Source organism: Manacus vitellinus, unplaced genomic scaffold, assembly GCF_001715985.3.
Source record: "Manacus vitellinus isolate BGI_N305 unplaced genomic scaffold, ASM171598v3 scaffold_3_pilon, whole genome shotgun sequence".
Lineage (NCBI taxonomy): Eukaryota > Metazoa > Chordata > Aves > Passeriformes > Pipridae > Manacus > Manacus vitellinus.
Window position 1 is genome coordinate 26,692,811 of NW_021940535.1, and position 20,246 is coordinate 26,713,056.

General features: G+C 36.6%; 1 protein-coding gene across 2 annotated transcripts in view; it reads left to right on the forward strand.

The window, feature by feature from the left end:
- Window positions 1–20,246, forward strand: part of MEOX2 (mesenchyme homeobox 2) — a 168,975-nt gene that overhangs the window by 133,120 nt on the left and 15,609 nt on the right. The window lies entirely within an intron of this gene.

Sequence of the window (20,246 nt, forward strand, 5' to 3'; positions counted from 1 at the left end):
TCTTCACCCTTACAGAGAAAGAGCAGTTATCTGGTTATCCGGGATTTTCAAAACAGGTTCCTGTATGTTATTCTAAATGTATTTTACCATCTTTGGCAGATGCAATTATCACATCCAGTTAGCACTGAAAGACTATAGCAACATAAATCTGGTAGTATCTTTCTCTACAATGTTTTGATTTATTTATTTTTCACATTGGAACTATGCAATTCTCAGAATAAATCTCCATGCATTGCAAACCTCCCAACTGCTGAAAACCCTTTTCCTCTTGTTGGACTGAGTTTGATCAACCATATTGTACAATTTATATTGGGTCTCACTAAGTTTCATATCAATTTTCACGTTTTATTGCTCCAATCCAAATTTCTCATCTACTAGGAGCTACTGTGAATTGCCATATTGTGAATTGTCTCTCCAGAACTAAGGAAGTCTTGTCTATCCTGAGCTTTAATTGGAAGCGATAGGACATCCATTTTTTTCTTGCCTGTCACTGACTGACTCATTGCCAGGAGATATTCAAGAGTCTGGTTCCTTTTTCTGTATTTTCAAGTCTAAATGTAGGCCATTAATATACCTGGATATTTTTCAGTACAGTGATTATTGCATTTCTGTACAGAGCTCTTGGAAATTGTGTGAAAGGTGCTATATAAATGTACAGAGTAGAGTGGAGTGGATTAAATAGGACTGGACTTCTGGAATGCACATCACCTCTTACCATGAGTTCTCATAGTGTGGTTAGAGCCAGCCTGTACTTCATGAAATTTTTTTTTGTGATGTCCATTTAACCAATAAATCTGTCATCACTGACTGGTCTCCATTTCCTCTGAAATAAACAAATCACTATTAGGTTCTTTGAAGCAGCAGACTGCCAGGAAACACAAAAGTCACTTTTGCTTCATCCACAGAGATAAAGTAGTTAGTAAGTGGAAATGAGCTGCAACTGAAGGAGCCTCAGTGTTCTCACACCTGCTAGAAAGTACAGTAGATTTCCTCAGAGCAGGAATTTAAACAAACCTCAGAGTACTGTGTTCAGTGAAAGTGAGCTTGCCTAGCCAAGTAATGAATGGCAGGTCCTTGGAAACTACTTAAAGCAAGCCAGTTTTACAGGGACTGAAGAAATTTGAAAAAGTCCAGGATACTCTTCTAGGTCTGTGACATCCATTGCATCAGCTGTGGTTTGCCTGGTGCCATATTTCTGACCTTCACACTTCTCAGACTCCGTTTTTCAACTAGATGGTCCTCTGCTTCCTGCACTTTGTGTTTCATTCCACAGGTCACTTCTCTGGGCCTCGACTGCTTTTAGCACCAAGTGTTCTTGTGTTAGTTTGCATCTGCTTTTTCTTTACTCTTGAGTAAAGAAATCCCTTAATCTTGGGATTTATGTCATTGCAGTCTCTGTCTACAAACAATCTATGGCTTAAGTGTTATCTTTTACCTCTTTTCAATGTGAAAAACTAGTTTGGAAAAGCTAGTAAAGTCCTTAATTCATTCTGGTTGTTCTCTGCTGATCTGCTGCTGATCTGCTGCTGGTGGAAGTTAAGCTTCTGACAAGCAAGCATAGTGGTTGTGAGAGGAAAAAAAAGATTGGTTTTAGCTTCTGTAACTCATTTTTAGGTTAAGTTAATGAGCACAGTTTACTTTATAAAATTGAAGGAAAATGTCCCTGTTAAAAATTTGCAATCAATTTCAACAAAGGAGCTTTAAACTTTCTTCCCAATAAAAAGCTGACTTTGACCTGTACAAGTGTCTGTAAATATCAAAACTACAAGAAACTGCTAATGGAAGGTGAACTCATGAAAGGAACATCAATAATAGAAGAAATACAGCACTTTTAGGAAAATCTAATGAATTTTTGTTTCGGGTGGACCCCATGGCCAGCATAAGCTAGTGAGAATTTTTTTAATGGGACAGCTTTACAACATAGTTTATAAATAGCATTGAAAAACCTTTCATTTTTTTTTATCCATTTCATTTTTATGCTTGTTTCTAAATAATTGGTGCTTGTTAAGAGTTTTAACATCAGTATTTCCAATGGCTTTTTTTTTCTTTGTTGGAAAGCAGTGTTACTGTTGGAAAACAGTGTTATTATATGCTCATTAAAAGTTCTATCTTGGATTTGTATTCACATCCAGTAATATTTTTTTGTCTTTAATCCCATAAATAAAATATTTCATTTGTTCTTATCCAGATCCTTTTAATCGACTTATTTTCAGACTCATGATGACATTCCACTTTCTTTTTTATTGCTAGCAAATTTAATATTTCACATTTTGAGCTCACAATATGGTAGAAACTATTCTTGTAATTACTGCAAGCATAACCACAGGCTTCAGTTCTGTCCTGTCAAAACATATATTCTAACCCCTGTATTCAGACTGCTTTCTGATGCTTTGAGTATATAGTGATTTTTGTAAGTTAATATGGACTTCTAAAAAAATTTACATTTTTTTAGTAGTAGTCACTTAAAGGGACATTTCTGCATCTACCTCTTTCCTGCCATGAACTGAGAGTTTGCATGATTCCAGCACAGTGCTGAAGTGTCTCTTATCTTCCTTGGTGGGAAGATACTAGAGGATTGAAAGGAACTGGAGAGAAAGTGCTGTGTGGAGCCAGTGAGATGTGGCTCCTGAGCCAGGAGCATACCCCACCACAAGACCTCATGTGAAGGTGGAATGGGGCTTCCCTTCCTCCTTCCTTTCTCTGTATTTATAATGGTTTGCACTACTGATGTGGAAATGTAAAACAGACCTATAGTAAAGTGGTGTGAAACTAAACCAAAAGGAGTATGGCACTTGCTGTAGTGCAAGATGCTAGACCTGATTTTGGAAACTCCTGGAACAAATCTGGGGCTCCAGCTGACAATATATATTTCCTGGCAAATGTGTAATCCCATATAAGTGGGGGTTTTGTCAATAACAGAACAAAAGCAAGGAAAAGAAAGGCGTGTATCTGTCTGCCATACGTATGGCAGTTCACTTCCTACAAAACACACTACTTGTTCAAAAAAATGAGATTATTTTCCACTTTACATTTGCCAAAATATTCTGAAATGAATCCATGTGCAAAATGAAAATGTGCTTAGAGATGATTTTTCAAAAGTATTTTTGTAGCTTCAAGTCTTGAAAAGGCACATTTGTTGAAGCTATGCAACTGTTTAGGTCTTGATTGTGTCACAGGAAAAATGTGTGAGCAAATAATGAAATGGTGGGAATAATCAAAGAGAACAGGAGAGAGATTATAGAAGTTGAATTAGCTGAAAATATTATATTTCAAATCTAGCTTTTTTTTTTTTGTTTCCCAGAGGTTTATAGCCCATCATTAACAAAAAAAGGTTTGTTCATATGAAGAAACATCTGCATACCTGTATCTTTATATCAATCAGGTAGCATGCAGCCTTCTGCATGAATGGGAATCCTGGTACTGTCACTTTCAATCTGATCTATAAAAAAGGGCAAAAAATAAAATAAATAAAATAAACCCTATTAAATAAACACAATACCTAAAGCATGTGTGGATAAATATTCTGTAAGGGTTATTGTGTTATTATGTCCTTAGATGATCTATCTGTGTAACTGCTAAAGCACCTTGTTGCAGGAAGAAAGAAAATTTGAGGGCCACTAAACAGCTAACTCTACAATACATGCACTTACAAGTTACATAAAAACTGTAAAGAATATTTTTATATTTTGGTGAGCAAATAAGGGATTACTTTCCCTCTTGATTCATTTAATATCTCTGAGGTTATAAACAATGCAGTGAAAAAGCAGATTTTTCCAGATTAAAAATAGTTGGATGAGGTAGTGCTAAAATGGAATCTTCAAGCTATTTTAAATAATACTGAGCTCAAAACTTTGAAACTTCTGTCCTTAATATGATAGCTAGTTTTATAACAGTTAAATGCTTGTGAATTTCCTGTTTACTTTGTCTTCCAAAAAAAATTGACCCAAAAAATGTATCATGCAGACAGCAAAAATCCAGTCTGTTGGACTCGATGATCCTTGTGGGTGCCTTCCAAATCAGACTATTCTGTGATTCCATGATTCTTTTCTATGAATTACTTCAGTCACATAAGCCTAAGTTTGGAATGATTGGGCAAGCTCCATGTAAACATCAAAAATTTCGGGTGTACAGAGCAAAAACTACAATCATGTTTTCCAGACTGGTTCACTGTTTTTATTTATGCTGGTTGAGTGCTTTTAGTATGAGATGAACTGAAATAATAAACAGTTTTTAAGATACTTTATGAGAACTGAAAGGTGTCATGTTCATGAATTATTTATATTAATATGACAGAAAATAATTAACTTCTTCCTGTATGTACTACATACAGTAGTGTATATGTTCATAATTTACTAAATCAGAGTTGAGAGTTTTTTATCTGTTCCTGTAAACCATGAATTCTGAAGCCACACTTTTATGGGAATGGAGATTCAATCTTGTTGGGAAAAAAGACCTGGGTCTGTGTTTATGAGCCTCTCCCACTCCTAAGTTTAAGAATTGCTTCAGTAGAGCACAATTGTCTTGGAAAAGTCTTGTCTTGGGAGGAAAAGTTGCCAGGTTGCTCAAGATATTTCTGTGGGGGTTTTAAACAGCTGGAGAGAGACCTTGAAGCAGACTCCTTACTTCAAAGGGGAGCCAGTGCACAGAGCAGGAAAGGAAATGGTCACGTGAATCTTCACGCTAAGCAGACTACTTGAGTGTTTATGTAGCAACTCAAACTTTTTTTTGAGGACGCGTGACTTAATACCCGCATATGCATTACATCAGTTAGCAAATTCTGCTCATTGGTGCCTGCTTTGTTTCGGGTAGGACAGGGCATAATCTTCATCATCTGGAGTGCGAGCTAAGCACAGTGAGCATCAATCCAAGCAAATACACAGGGGCTAGGCAGTGACAAGGGCATCTGCCTGCACGTCTTAACATCAGGAGGAGGGGAAGTGAGGCGGAAGGCATTTGGAGAGAAGGATGCATTTCAGACAAGTACTTTGGTCCTGTCTAGAGTCAGCTATGCTTTGTCCAAGTGATGATTTGTTCCGGATATAACGTTGCCATTTCCTACATTTTTCTTAGTATTGATTTAGAGTAAACGAGGAGCTGAACATAATTTTTGTCATTTCAACATTATTGCCCTTACTGGTTCTTTACTACTTTTTTAGGAATATTGAATGGCTTGAGAAAGGAATAGTACAGATAGTCCAGGACATTGTACTCATACTGATTCACAGGGTTCTGGATTTGAGAGAAGTCTGTGTGTAATAACCAGTTAAAAATGGGATAGGTATATTTGATGATCAATAGCAGCAGAGGATGTAGAGAAATGACTAAAATGGAACAACATTATGGGTCATTGAAAGTCATTTTCCTTAGAAAAATGGGTACAAAAGACAATATATTTTTCTGAGCATTTCTACCACTTCTTTCTCTTCTCACACTCATTTCTGGGAGCTGTGAAACAACTTATTGTTCATATCCTGTATGAGTGCTCCATGGGAATATGATTTGTAAACAGGTTTTCAGAACTGGATTTGAGCTAATGACTTGCATACACTATGTGCGTTCTTTTACCAAGTTTTGAAAATTATTTTGATTGCCCTAAACATCTGCTGTGTGCAAAGGGAGTTCCAAAATATCTGTTTTCTAAATATGCCTAGGAAAATGAAAGTCTAGAAACTGATAAGTGATTTTACTCCTGGGCAATCTGTCATATGAGTTGCCTAAAAATAAATGACTGAATTTCATAGTTCTCTATTGACAAATGGTTATCTTGCATTTGCAATGACACCTATATAATTTCAGAATTTGCTTCCACTTTGGAACCATTTTTGGGTAATTGTGGCTTGTATTTCTGCTTCCTAAATATATTTCTAAAATTTTAAGTCAGATTTTGATCTATTAGGGTTTCTTAATCTGTTTGAATTCTTAATTTATAACAGGAATACATCAGACCCATATTCCATATTACCAATTTGTCATGTAGAAGATACTCTGATTTATATCCAAAAAAATGGTGCTTTCAGATGTTAAAAAAGCATCTGAATTACTATTCTATTGACACAGCTCTCACAAAAGGTTGGTCACCATCTCAGAGATGTCTGCAGAGGTCTGCTAAGAACTAAGTATCATTTTCATGTTGCTTTCATCCTTTCATTCTTGGTTTAGACCCCAGCATGTTTCTTTTCTTTAGCCTTTTGCTGAACCTAAGTCTGACCTCTTTCCTATGATTTTTAATTTCCCACAACCTTTGAGAAAAAATTTGGTCATAAGGAACTGTAAGAAGTTTCAGAATTGGGTCACTTAAGAGGACCATTTAGACTTGGAGAAACAGACTTTGTTGCCATTGCTTCTGCAGTTGTCCAGGAACATCATCCCCTGTTTGTATACATTTGACTAGATCATACACAATCTGAATGCCCTGTGCCCTTCTTTTCCCCTGTTATTTAAAATGTGAACTTTGTCTGATTGTGTTTATACGTAAAACAATCTGTAATTACACTAATTTGGCCAGTTCTTGCCACACCTTACTTGAACAAGGATCAAGGTCTTGTCAAAGATAGGTCACAACTGTGATGTTTTTCCTGTCTTTCCTTAAAACCTGCTCTGGTATAATGTCCAGGAGGATGATAGCTGGGATGCAGTGAGCAACATTTTCACTTGTTTGTTACCACCATGAAGAAGTGAGATGTAGCATACAACAAACGCATTGTCAGCTCTTGGGAGCATGGGCTTTCATTTGATAGTATGCAGTATAGTCCAGTATAATGAGGAGGCTGTTTAAGCAACACTGCTACACTAATATGAAAGAATAACATATTTGGAACTTTCTTTTTCTCATTCTATTTGCGTGCAAATGTCGTCATTCAAAGAAAGAACTTCTGGGCTCTTTCTACAGTTTTTGAATGAAACAAATGTCCTCCTAGATAGGGAACTAGCTTTTCTAGCTGCAGCAGGTATTCTTCAGTCTTTGAATTGTAGTCTTTTCCAAGTAGCATTATAAAAATGTATTTATGTATTTATGTAACCCTTAAGTCTTAGGAGGTTCATGCACGAGTACCCTAATAGTGTCTCTTCTCTGAGAATTAATGATGAATATTTTCAAGTAGTAATAAACTGTCTGAAATGAGCTCCTATTACCTGTCAGTACAAATTAAAGCAAATCCAATAAAACCAAATTGGAATTCATAGAATCATAGAATCAGTCATCCAGAAGGGACCTCTGAGATCATCAAGTCCAAGCCTTGATCCACTACCACCGTGGTTACTAGACCATGGCACTAAGGGCCACATCCAGTCTCATCTTAAAAACCTCCAGGGATGGAGAATCCACCACTTTTCTGGGCAGCCCATTCCAATGCCTGATTACCCTCTCTGTAAAGAATTTCTTCCTAATCTCTAACCTAAACCACCCATGGCAGAGCTTAAGACCATGCCCTCTTGTCTTACTGATAGCTGCCTGGGAGAAGAGACCAACCCCCACCTGGCTATAACCTCCTTTCAGGGAGTTGTAGAGAGTGATGAGGTCTCCCCTGAGCCTCCTCTTCTCCAGGCTAAACAACCCCAGCTCCCTCAGCCTCTCCTCATAGGACTTGTGCTCAAGTCCCTTCACCAGCCTCATTGCTGTTCTCTGGACCTGCTCCAGCACCTCAATATCCTTCCTGAACTGAGGGGCCAGAACTGGACACAGTACTCCAGGTGTGGCCTCACCAGCTCTGAGTACAGGGGAAGAATCACTTCCCTGGTCCTGCTGGCCACTGTTCCTGATCCAGGCCAGGATGCCGTTGGCCTTCTTGGCCACCTGGGCACACTGCTGGCTCATGTTCAGCTTCCTGTCAGTCCAAATTCCCAGATCCCTTTCTGCCTGGCTGCTCTCCAGCCACTCTGTTCCCAGCCTGTAGTGCTGCAGGGGGTTGTTGTGGCCAAAGTGGAGAACCTGGGACTTGGCCTTGTTGAACCTCATCCCGTTGGAATCAGCCCAACTCTCCAGTCTGTCCAGGTCCCTCTGCAGAGCCCTCCTGCCTTCCAGCTGATCGACAGTCCCCCCCAACTTAGTGTCATCTGCAAATTTGCTGATGGTGAACTCAATCCCCTCATCTAAATCATCGATAAAGATATTAAATAGAACTGGGCCCAACACTGATCCCTGGGGGACACCACTAGGGACCGGCAGCCAATTGGTGCTTAAATGATTAAAGGGCACTTTTGACATATTAAGATACACAAAAGAAAGTATGGATCTATTCAGTAGCTTTAGAAGGGCATGTCCTATTTACAAACAGGACACCATCCATACAAATAATTGTGTTTGACTTGCATGTTAATATATGGGTGAATTATTGCTCATTAATACACTGAAGGATGTTTAACTTGAACTTCTTATCTGGTCATTATTGACGCAATCTGAGTTGGAATGCCTGGTGATTTTTTTATGGTCTTGTCTTATAAATGTCTTCCCATTTTGTCCATAAAACTGAAGATGAACTTGAATGGTAGTTACTCAAGAAACCTTTTATTACATCAAGGGCTTGTTGGGCTGACATGAAAATGAGTGAAGAAAGAAAGGAGTTGATATGGAGATTTTTAATAGGGACTAGATCTGCTTGAAAGAGGTGAAATTTGTGGAACCAGGAATGGAAACGGGTTTATTTATACATTTTTGAATGACAGAACACCAAATAAGCAAGCAGTCTAAACCTGAAAATAGAGTAAGTAGGTGATGTAACCAATGAGGTCTTTTACAGTGACAGTAGACAAAAATCTCCATTGAAAATAAAGGAAAAAAAAAAAACAACAAAAGAAAAGACAGGCTTTAAAGTGAAACTACAATTCTAGAAGTAAAGTACTGGGTTTTCCTGGAGGGTTGGCTGATACAAAATGAAGCATAGTACAAAAATCATTAATTTTTTTTTGGTTTACATTTCAAGGCATGAGAAGACACAGATTTCCTGCTTTCAAAAAGAAAGTGAAAATATATGGGAGTAGGAAAGTACCAAATTATGTTTAGAAAAAGCTTAATATTCAGCTAAATGCACAGATGCATAAACTAAACACTTTTATGCATAAACCAGTGTTTATATAGTAATGAGGATTTTCCATCAGTTTCTTCAGTTAAACAGTAGCTGTCTTTTTGCTGTTTAATGGTAACAAGGTAATCCTGCATAAAAACATCAGATGTATCAGCATGTTATGGTCTTTGATTTTTCATATGAGTTCAGCATAGTTATAACCATAACAGACCAACATTTTACCCTCCTTTCCTTTTGATTTTTGTCTCAGATTTGTAAAATGAACTGCGTCCAATTTTGCTTAAGAAGCAAGCCAGGTTTTTGGATAACAGAGAAAGTCAATATCCAGTTTTTGTTTTTGTTTTTAAAGATGGAGAAAGCTTGTTTGGGACTGGGAAGATCTGCCAAATGCTCTAACACCAGCATAAATTAACTATTTACTCAAACCTGTATTTACATCTGTGAAAGAAGATATTGCTCCATGTTTTCAGTGCCCCAGAGGCCTATAAATACCCTGGAAAACATCACAACAATGTAAAACAACCCAGTGCAGTTATCCAACAAGAACCATTTTTATAGGGTTGTGCAGTACCAGAGCATGATCAGTCCAGCCTCTGCAATAAATCCAAGCCTTAGTGACAGTTGTTCTATTGACTGGAGTCACTAGGGACTGCAGAAAGGAAGGGAGATGCAAGTCATGCTAGTTGGACACTTTAAATAGCTGGACAGCAAGCAGATGAATCCTAAAAGTGCTGTGCTGCTAAGGAGCTCTCAGCAGAACAGTAGGTAAGACAGAGAATGAAGTTGTTCAACACTTTACATCTGCCTATTGACACTTTGTCATGCAATAGACAATTGAGATCAGACAGCTCTGGTTTTGTTTTGCATCAATAGAAACTATCAGCCAGTGTATTGCAGGGATGGTTACGCTAAGCAAACAGTCCCTTGTTTGTAGGCATCCCCCTTTGCATCCAGATCCTGAGCAGCAAAGTGAGAGGCCATATTAAGGGCGGCTGTCAATGGGTAAAAAGAATTGGCAAAGGTTTTTCAAAGCTGTACAATTTTAAAATAAGATATCCTTGATAAAAATAGTATAATATACAATCATCTTACTTAATTGGGTGGAAACTCAGTAACTGAGTAGTTTAAAAGTAGATGGAATAAAGTTTTATACTGAAAAGAGTAATGCCCCAGAGCTCGTGCCTAACTGCTATACCTCATTTTTTTGCAAAAGTTGCAGAACTTTATTCCACTTCTTTATATACCTCTTGAATTTGAAAGGTGCTACATACTCTTTTTCAGAGCTGACAGAGCAGAGTTCAGGAGGTATTTTCTGAGGTTTAGAGGGGGATTTATCTACCTCCCTTCCTAATGCAGCATTCACTGCTGTTGTATGAAGTCCAGCCCTGGAATTGCTGGTTACCAGTATACATGCTGGGATTTCACTGTTGCTTCGAGCCTCTGCTTTTTAGAGTGCACTCTACATCCAGTAGGTACGCTAAAAATTTATTGATCTATTGATCTATTGTGTCTACTCTTACTGCAGAGATCAAATCCTAGATTATATGGATGGGAAGAAAAGCAAAGAAATAAAACACCAGTTTTAATTTTTTAGAAAGGTGGACTTCAACACTTTTCGGAGTTAAAAGGGGGGCTTATGTTTTACCTCCAGCCTGCCATTACTGGAGGTGACAACCGATCACATTGGAGAATGTGGGCACTGATTTGAGTTGTTTTAACAGTACAATTAAATAAGCTCTTCATATGTTTTTAGTGTTACAACTTTTAGGATGGAGAAAAAAGTTATACCTACCCAACTTGTGTCTTGAATTGTAATGAATGTTTTCTAATTTTCTTATCCCAGTAGAGGTAGGTATTTTAAATGAGCTTTGTTTAAAAGAGTAAAATAAATACTGTCTGGGATTGTAAAACATATATAGGATTTACTATGCTTTGACATGCACTGTCAGACTATTTCACTAGCACATTACTTTACCAGGAAGGCCTTTCTTCTCTAGCTTGTATACAGCAAGCTATGTGAGATGAATGATGGAAGAGTCAGGCCATATCATTTAATATTTGTGTGCCAAATGGGCTCTCTGATTGGGGAAAATAAAAATTTTTGCTTTTGAATGAGTTTAGTGATTACAGAAAGACTTTCCATTACTGAAAAGGAGTTGGAAATGAAGCTGGGGACAAAATGTCCTTTTGATTTGACTAACATACTGTGGACTTGGGTTACTTTAACTATAGTCTCTCTATATCATACATATAAAAGGGCACAGCACAAGTATGGCATGAAAGTTTGCCATCTCAAAAGCTGTACTTGAACCCATACTTTAAGTAACCTCCTCTCTTAGATACATAGTATTTTCTTGCACTCTAATCTTAAAATAATAGGAAGTACTCCAAACAATTATGTTACAACTTTTTGCTCACATCAAAGTTGAAAGTTTTTTTTTATTGCACTGCCAAAGTGTTCCATTATGAGTCACAATCTTTAACTGTATAACTTTGATTGTTAGCAATCAAGAAAAATTAGTCATGAAAATACCCTCCCAGACTGTAAAATTAATAGTAAAATAGATTTAGCAGAAAATTAAACATGCATTATTAGCTAGATTTTATTTCTTTTAGAGATTTATTTCCTTTACCAATTATACTATTTAGAGAACTATTTTGGATTTTCTGTTTAATTATGTGAGCATTTTTCCATCCTTTAACAATTGTACTATAGTTCAAAAAGGAAATTGTGTTAGCTTCAAACATGACAAATCCTTTGGGTGTTTTTAGTTGATTCTGCCATTTACAATAATTATTTGAGAAAACACAAAGAAAGGAAAATGTGGCATGCTGCTAAGTAGGGGAGGGAACCTGTAAGTCAACACCAGCTGATAGTCAGAACTTCTAAAGCAGTCAATAGGAGATTTTCTGTCAAGTATTAACAGACAGTAATCATTTTAAGTGAAAAATGAAACTTTCAGGGTTGGTCCGAAAGCCAATGGCATAAACAGTTTAAACATCTGAAAAATTTTGTTTTACAACCTTTTTTACTTTGGTTTCCCTTGAAAGACAGGTATTTCCATATAATTGTATGTGGGAAAGTACTTTTCACTGTTTTTCCATTTTACAGTTAGTGTTATACTTCAGCACAATGTTGTAAAGTAAACTGTGAATGAAATAGTAGAATACACTCAGAACAGCAACCCTGTTGGGTATGAGAGTGTGCACGTGTGTGTGTTTTTCTGTTCCTAAGAAAAGGTCTGGATATCTACTAAGGTATGTTATGAGCACAGCTGGGCTCATTTTAATGCTTTCTGAGGGATAATAAGATTTACAAAATATGTCACTAAAACATATGCAGGCCAATACATTTGCACAGAAATCTGTGTTTCTTAAAGACCCAGACAGGGATTACATTTGTGCCTCACACTGAAAGCTGTAATGCCACACTAGCTGAGCCATGTCCAACAGGGGCAGCCACTAAGGTAGTGAATGACCGCGTGGAATTGCTTGTGGGGACTGCGACATTCATCACAACTGTGAAATGGAAGGTGATTTGTGATTCTGCAGTTCTGCAAGGTGCTACATACACTTTAGAGGCCAGTTATGGGTGTTTAAAGAGGACAGGTTTTAGAAAGAGTAAAAACATTTGAGGTAGACTGAATTAAAAAAAAAAAAAGGGAGAAAGGCACACTAACATAGGATTAAACAGTAATATTGGATGTTAGGTTTCCTCCAGACACTATTTTTTTCTGTCATATGTTCAACATATATAAAATTTTCACTACATCATTAAGAGGTTCCAAAGAAATCTGTTCCATGATGAATGAGAAAAAAAATAAGCCGGTGTAACACACGTGGAAAAATTACATTGAAAAATACCACTGTGAAATGGCTTCCTGTTCCCTGTAGCAGCAAAATAATTCTTAGAAAGAGTTAAAAGTTGAATTCTTGGTACCCATTTATATTTTCCTTTGTGTAACTTTATCCTGAAGCTTGGGTGAGTTAGGCAATATGGAACCCTAAAGAAACTCCAACTGTATTAAACTTCTGTAAAGTGTTTCAACTTTTATTGCTTAGTATGGAAAACTAAAATCCTTGATTCTTTGGCTTATGTGCAAACTATTTATTTTTTTTGTTCAGACAGGAGCTTATGCAATTGCAATAAATTTCTTTTAAAAAGCAAACTTAAAAGTCAGCAAGATTTTGACTGTAAGTTTCTCCTGTACATTTTGAGAAAACATATATATGGGAGCCTAAGAAAATACTTTTCTTTATTTAACTCAAGACTTCTCACGATCATAGAGAAAGTAAACCAGTACTTATAATGGGATCAAAATTAGCTCTAACACCCTTGTGATTGAGAAGAGATTCCACTGAAATTCTTGAGCTCGTCCAGCTTTCTCACTGTAATTTAGGGAAGAACTTGGCCTATGCTAAGAAACTGGCTCAGATGGCACACTCTTTTCTGGGTCATTTGCTCTAGTGAAGGTACCTATTTTAGCACAGTGATCTACAAGAATAACTACAGATTCTGGCTTTTACTTTTTTCTAATGTAATGCCTTGTGTCTGAGGAGTGGAGGCAATGGCACTATCTATATGTAGCACATCAACTATGGAAGAAAGAGCTTTAGGCTGTACACGTAGTGAAGTCTGTAATCAAATTACACCTTGATTTCTGCAAACTATGGATAATGTGACTGTGTAAAAAAATTGTAGTCTATTTGCCTATGGATAAAACACAGCAATTGTTTATTAGAAGGATATTTGGAAATTCACAATGAAGATTTGATTTAGTGATATCTGAAAATTAAATAATTGACATTTTTACATGGAGTAACCAAGTAACTACATTAAAAGTGTTTTACTCACTGATTCAAAGAATAATATCCACAAAGTCTGCACTTTCTAAGCAACAGAATTATTAGCAAGGCCTGACTGCCATTTGGGAAGCAAACATGGGTAGTCTTGCATTGGAATTTAATGCTACTTAAGTACAAGAGACTTTGAATGTAACTGTAAAAGCACATAAAACTAATGGCCATTTCTATAAGGAATTGAAGATATAAAAAAGGTTTGTAAAATGTATTGCTTGACATACGTTCCCATCCCCACTGTAATTTGGATTCTAATACATTAACAATGGCATCCTATCTTTACAGAAAAAAAACCCAACTATTTTCATGGTATTTAAATTCTAGGTAGCGCATGCAGGAAACATACTGTTATATTTTGGTATATTACTGGTGACTTTTCTTAGCAGGAAGCCACTGCAACATACTTTTTCCATTCCTCAGCTACATCTCCATTTTTACTGGCTAAATCTCCATTTGTCTTAAGCTAAATATATAGCATTTTATGTCATTTAAAGTGGAGCAACCACAACTATATTTTAACTACAACAAAGAGGCAGATCTACATATACTTGTGAGAAAGCATGTCCTCAAAAAGCTTACTTGCCAAAGGATTAAATAGTCCAGAGTGCATTCTTTATCACTTAAGTATTTTAGGTATCTTTTTTTAATGTGAATTAAATATGGCCTTTTGTTAAACCTGAGTTCCAGAAAACTTCCTAGTATTTTCAGCAGGACAAGGGTCTCCCTAATTTGCCAAGCTAAAATGAAAAACTACAACCCATCATTTTAGGGAGATAAGACTTGTTGAGAGATGATTAACTAAGTTCTATGTGTCTTACACTCTTTGCTTTTCTCAAGCAACCACTTTCCTACAGTTTCAATGCTTTAGATCTTTCAAGTACCATCTTGCAGAAAAGATCTATTTTCCCAAGAATTTTTATACAATAAAGTAGGGTCAAAAGGAGTATTTAATGTCTCCTTGGAGTTCTGATACAGCTGCTTTCCAGGGAAGAGTTTTTATCAGATGGATGATGATGACTGAGGCACGCAGAGTGTTTAGGGTAGGTTTGGTCACTCTTCATTTATATTCGGCTTCGAGTTAGAAAGAGCCTCTGTGGGAGATGTCTAGGAGATGAGACTCAAAAAAGAGAAGTTATATAAACTTCTATCTCAACTATTTTTTTCTTCACTTGGAGGTCTTTTTTCTAAGAGACTTCTGCATGGAAAATCTTTTGATTTAATTTTATAGGCTAACTCTAATCACCTCTAATCTGTGGAGAGATGGTCCAGCAGGTCTAAACTTCATTTAATGAAGCTCTTCTACAGGAAAGCAAATTATAAAAATCATTTGGTAAATAGGCAAAAGACCAGTACGTGTTATTTGGTGCTGCATGTAAGAGATGTATCTACCGAAGTCCAAATGGGAATTGGCAATCCCAGTAGACAAAGTCACGTTAAAATGCAGCCTGTAGAGTTTCTTTCAGGGAAATCTTGTGTCTCTTTTCCTATCATAAGCTGTAATTATACACACATTTGGGACAAAGAGTAGTGTCTGCCACAGAGAGATCTACTTGCTATGATAATTACTCATATGTTGTCTTCCACATTTGCATGATTTGACGAAGAAATGACATGTACATGCTACAAAGTTGGATTGATTAGATGAGATGGTAGAAACACATCTTTTTAAGCAGAGATATCTTCAAGAACCTGCAACATTAGCTATTACAGTGTTATGAATCAGTGTTTCCGATACTGCAGTATAATTCCTAGACTTGTACTTTCAGGAGGCAGTAATAACAAAATGTTGGCAGCAACAACTAGTAGGTAATGGTTTAGAATGGTATATAGTGTGTTTCAGAATACTCACAGGTTTTGCTGTGCCAGTTCAGTGTTTTTATTGGGTGCAGATATGAGGCTGTTTTAAATTGTTAATTGTCACAGACTGTTAGAAAGCATTAACTCAATAAGCAAACAAAAGTTTGCTTTCATTAGACTGAAAAGAAGGATTCGTGTAATTTTTGACATCGTACTTGTGCTACTGTGCAGCTTTGCCTATTTGCACATGCAGAGTTGTGAATTATGGAAGTGATGATGCTATTGTTTCCAATTTTCAGAAAGGATGCTCTAAATACATTTAGTGAATTACAGAAATAATTTTAATGACATCGTCAAAAGAGGCACTCAGACTGAATATGTTCAGTAATTTGAAAGTATACTTTTTAACTAGGAAAAATTTTGTAAGAACATTATTTAAATGACTGTAAAGAGAAGGAAAATTATGAAACAAAAATAGATTAATTAAGTATGCAGCATTTGGCTGCATAGTCACAACTGGTGCAAATAAGAGTAGACATATCAAAGTAAACACAGCTATGTAGACTTAACTTTTTTTTTTTAACAAACATTATACTCAACAGGGAGTAAGGATTCAAATTAAGATCCTGCAAAGTAAAGGGTTTTGGACACAGGGTAAGCTTACATACTAATGCTGAGCAACTTCGAATTGAAAATTTAGAAAAAAAATAATAGAAAAACTTCATTGTATTCTGTGTTAAATGTCAAAAATGTCTGAAAGTGACTATTTCTGGGTAAATGTTGCTCTCACACGTAGTTTCTGGCAAAAAAATAGGAACCATATGGGGGCCTTTACGCCAGCTCCTTGCTTGTCTCTCAGTGAAGGATTTCATTGTGTCAGAAAATATAATTAACTATAAAGCATCAGAAACAACGGGATTAGGCAATTTAGAAGTATACCAGTATGTACTTCTGAGTATTAAAAATATAGTAGTCCTCTCTGTAATATTCCTTTCGAACTGTAATAATACAGAGTTGCATATTTTCTTCATATGCGCATTTCAGGTTAGTGTTATTTTGCTAGATTATTGTCCTGATACTATCATACTTCTCCCTAAGTTCATATTGCTAATATCTGCAAAGAAAAAAACCAAACAACAAGCAAGCATTTGCATTGAATCCTGTATCATCCTTGTGTCCTATCAGTATTTAGAAACTTTTGTGTACCTTTTAGTGATTCAAACAAATGTAGAGGATTTAAGTTTGAAAGAAATATTCTTTCACACAAACTACTCAGAAGTAACAAGATTTTTGCATTGATTACTTTGTACAGATTGTTTCATTTTGAAGTATATATAATAATACCTGTGTAGTAGTTCTCTGCAAACACTCAAACATCATTTATAGGAAGGTATGCAATTAAGAACATTTAATTTATCCAACTTCACCATAAATTTACAGGGAAATAGTTTGCTCATGGTAGGGGTTTTTGAGAATAAGCATTGCAAGCTGTTAGCGAAAGTGTAAAACCTGAATATTGAACAATTCTAGGGGTGAAATTATGATGGCCTTTTTGTCACAAATCATAAGTGGTTACTGTCACTACTCACTCCCAATATGGATGTCAGGATCTGAAAACCATCTAACTGCCAACAGAACACTAGCAACCTGACTTATTTTTGAAAATTTTTTTCTGAGATTTTACAATGCAAGTATTAACTGAATGTTCATTTCTGTCTGAGAAATAAAGGTATGCCAGCTATTGAACTAATCCAACAAAAGTAGCAAATGCTTCTTGCACATTTTGCCTTTGACTATGACCATGCCTGGTTAGTAGCAGATATTTATGCCATGGATATCCCAACCAGTCTCTTTTCTGTGTTCAGTGACCTGTCTTTTTTTTTCCTAGGCATACATAACAAGGAAAAATACCAAAATGATCACTTTTCATATTCTGCAAATAGGAGTTTGCTTGGCATGCTTCATCTGTTGATGTAGAGAGAAGGAGATAGGAACTCTGGTGGGACAATACAAATGTTGGGATAAAGAACAATCCTTTCCTTAGAGTAAAGTAGCAGTAACTTTTGAGGTTAAAGAATAGTGTGATTAGTAATTTTTTTTTTTTGTAATAAATTTTGAGCTATTATTAAACTCAAGAAAAATCTGAGTCTGTCCAAGATTTGTAGAACAGCCACTCATAACTTTGAATGTTTTTGCAAATGGTACCCTCTACATCAGTTACCAACAAGCATTTAATAAGGGATATTAAAGATGCTGCCTCAAGGTTTTGAAAAGTGATAAAAACAGTTCTAAGAAAGAGGTATGATCTGCATCCCTCAAATCAGTGTTTAACTGCCTACATTACTTGACATCCAAAGAACAAAGGTTTCCAAAAGAGAGACTGATAAGATACAAATACCTGCATGTAGGCTGCATGTTCTGAAAGTGTGCCAGAATTTGTCTGGGAGAAGGCGGAAGACAGACAATATAGATTACTGTATTTTTCATCAAGTGGTTTGTACCATCTGTATATATTTTACGTGTGCCTTTTGAGAGGAAAGTAGTCTAACTTAGATCCCCCTACGCTTTGTTCTCTGCCTCTACACCTACTACTTGGCATAAGATGTAGCCAGTAGAAGAAAACTAAGGTTCTTGGGACCTTTTTCTTGTCTTAGTTGCAACAGCTGCAAAACAGATGTAAGCTAACATGAGTTCTGCCAAGGATCTCTTCCAAGTCTCCCACCCATTTTCCACCAAAGAGAAGCCAGTCCAGCGATATGAACAGAGTCCTGAAGGTCAGAAAGAGATGGGAGTTCCCAATCTTGGCTCTGTAGAGACTGTTAAAAAGAAACAATCAGTAAACCTGAATTTATCGCTTTGGAAATTAAAACAACCAAAAATGCTAAAATTACTCTTCCAAGCAGTACGACATCAATAAGACATTAAAAGGCAACCTGTATGTGAACCACAGCAACACTGTAGAGAGAAAGTCAGATGACACCAAGAGTTCCTAATTCGTGTTCACCCAACTGGTATCCATATAAATCTCCTTTTAGATATATTTTCAATATCTCAAATGCATTGAACAAAACACCATTGTCTTGCTGGCCATATCTTTGAAACAGATTTCCCAGGATTCCAGTTGCTCTGTTGCATTACCTTCAGTATTGAGATGGAGTCAGCTTTCTGTGTACCTGTGCCAGGTTTCTGCCTATTTCTCTAACTTCTGCTTTTAGCAAATGTTTGTATAAACCTTGTGGTTGTGTTTGTTTGTTTTTTTTTCAGAATATCTCAACTATTACAAATTCATTTAATGATATTCTCAATAAATAAATAAAAACCTGCAACTTTGCCGCTGCATCAGTCTGGAATCTTACTACTAACAAAACTGTGGCTGTCAGGCACTTAGAATCCAGCATTGACTTGAAGGTAGTATTGAACAATGGTAGAAATGTCTAAATGACCAATTGTCCAAGAATGCTTATATTTGCACAGGATCTGTGTGGGCTAACTGATAGCAGTTCTGAATCCTCTGTGTTCACAAAGATGAAAGACATATGCCACTCATGCCGTTATATTTCCCTTTCCTTATCCTAGCATCCCTTCCCTTTCCAGTATCCCAGGAACCTGTAATTTAGATGTTAATCACATTTGTAAATTGGGAATCATTTGCTCTGACTGTTATGAAAAAATATAAGGTTTTACTGATTGTACAGCAAATCTGTTTTCCTCATGGAACCATCCTGCAGAAAAATTGCTCGTGTTACAAGTCTCACTCATTTACAGAGGTCAGTAACCTCCTGGGAGATGTTTGGATAGATACTCTTGAAGTTTTTCCCTTTGAATATGCACAACAGCAGTAGCTACTAAGGTTTTACACTCATTACCCCTCTTTCTGTATCGTATCCAGCCTTATGTCTTCATTTCTAGTATTTAATTTTCAATACGGTATCACAGTCATCTATAGGTACATTATTTTTATTTAAGATCACAACCTATAGTTTGAAAACCAGTGAGCCATGGGTCTTTCTTACAGCGAGTACTGACATGGGAAGGCTTCTTGGCTCATGGTCTCACACAGGCATAGGGTGACCAAGACAGTTACAAGAGGACTTTAACAATGACCTGCATAACATACATATCTGTGTCATGCTGCAGATAAGGACTACGCACACCGCCTGCTTTCAAACATATACAAAACACATCTGGTGGTATAAGAATGGTAACCCCAGCTACTAAGAGTAATGATGTAGGTATCTCTCTTCATTGATTTATTGGAATGCTGATATACAAGTGATCTAAATAGTATTTGGATCTTATAATGAGGTGGCAAGACAAGAAAATTTGAAGGAATAAAAGCAATGTGCATGTTTGTGCAAGAGGAAAATGTGGAGAGAAGTTACAGTGACTCTAGTCTGCCAACTAGTATAAAGGAAGAAATGTGAATTTCTAGGTTTAAGATGGGTTTGATCTGTCAAATTTTCTGGGTAGAGTTTGGATAATAGACCTTGGCCCTCCACTGTAGTCAATGGGTCTGCCATCTAATGGGGTCCCATCCTAGGAAATCCCTACTCCAGTTCTGGCTGAACA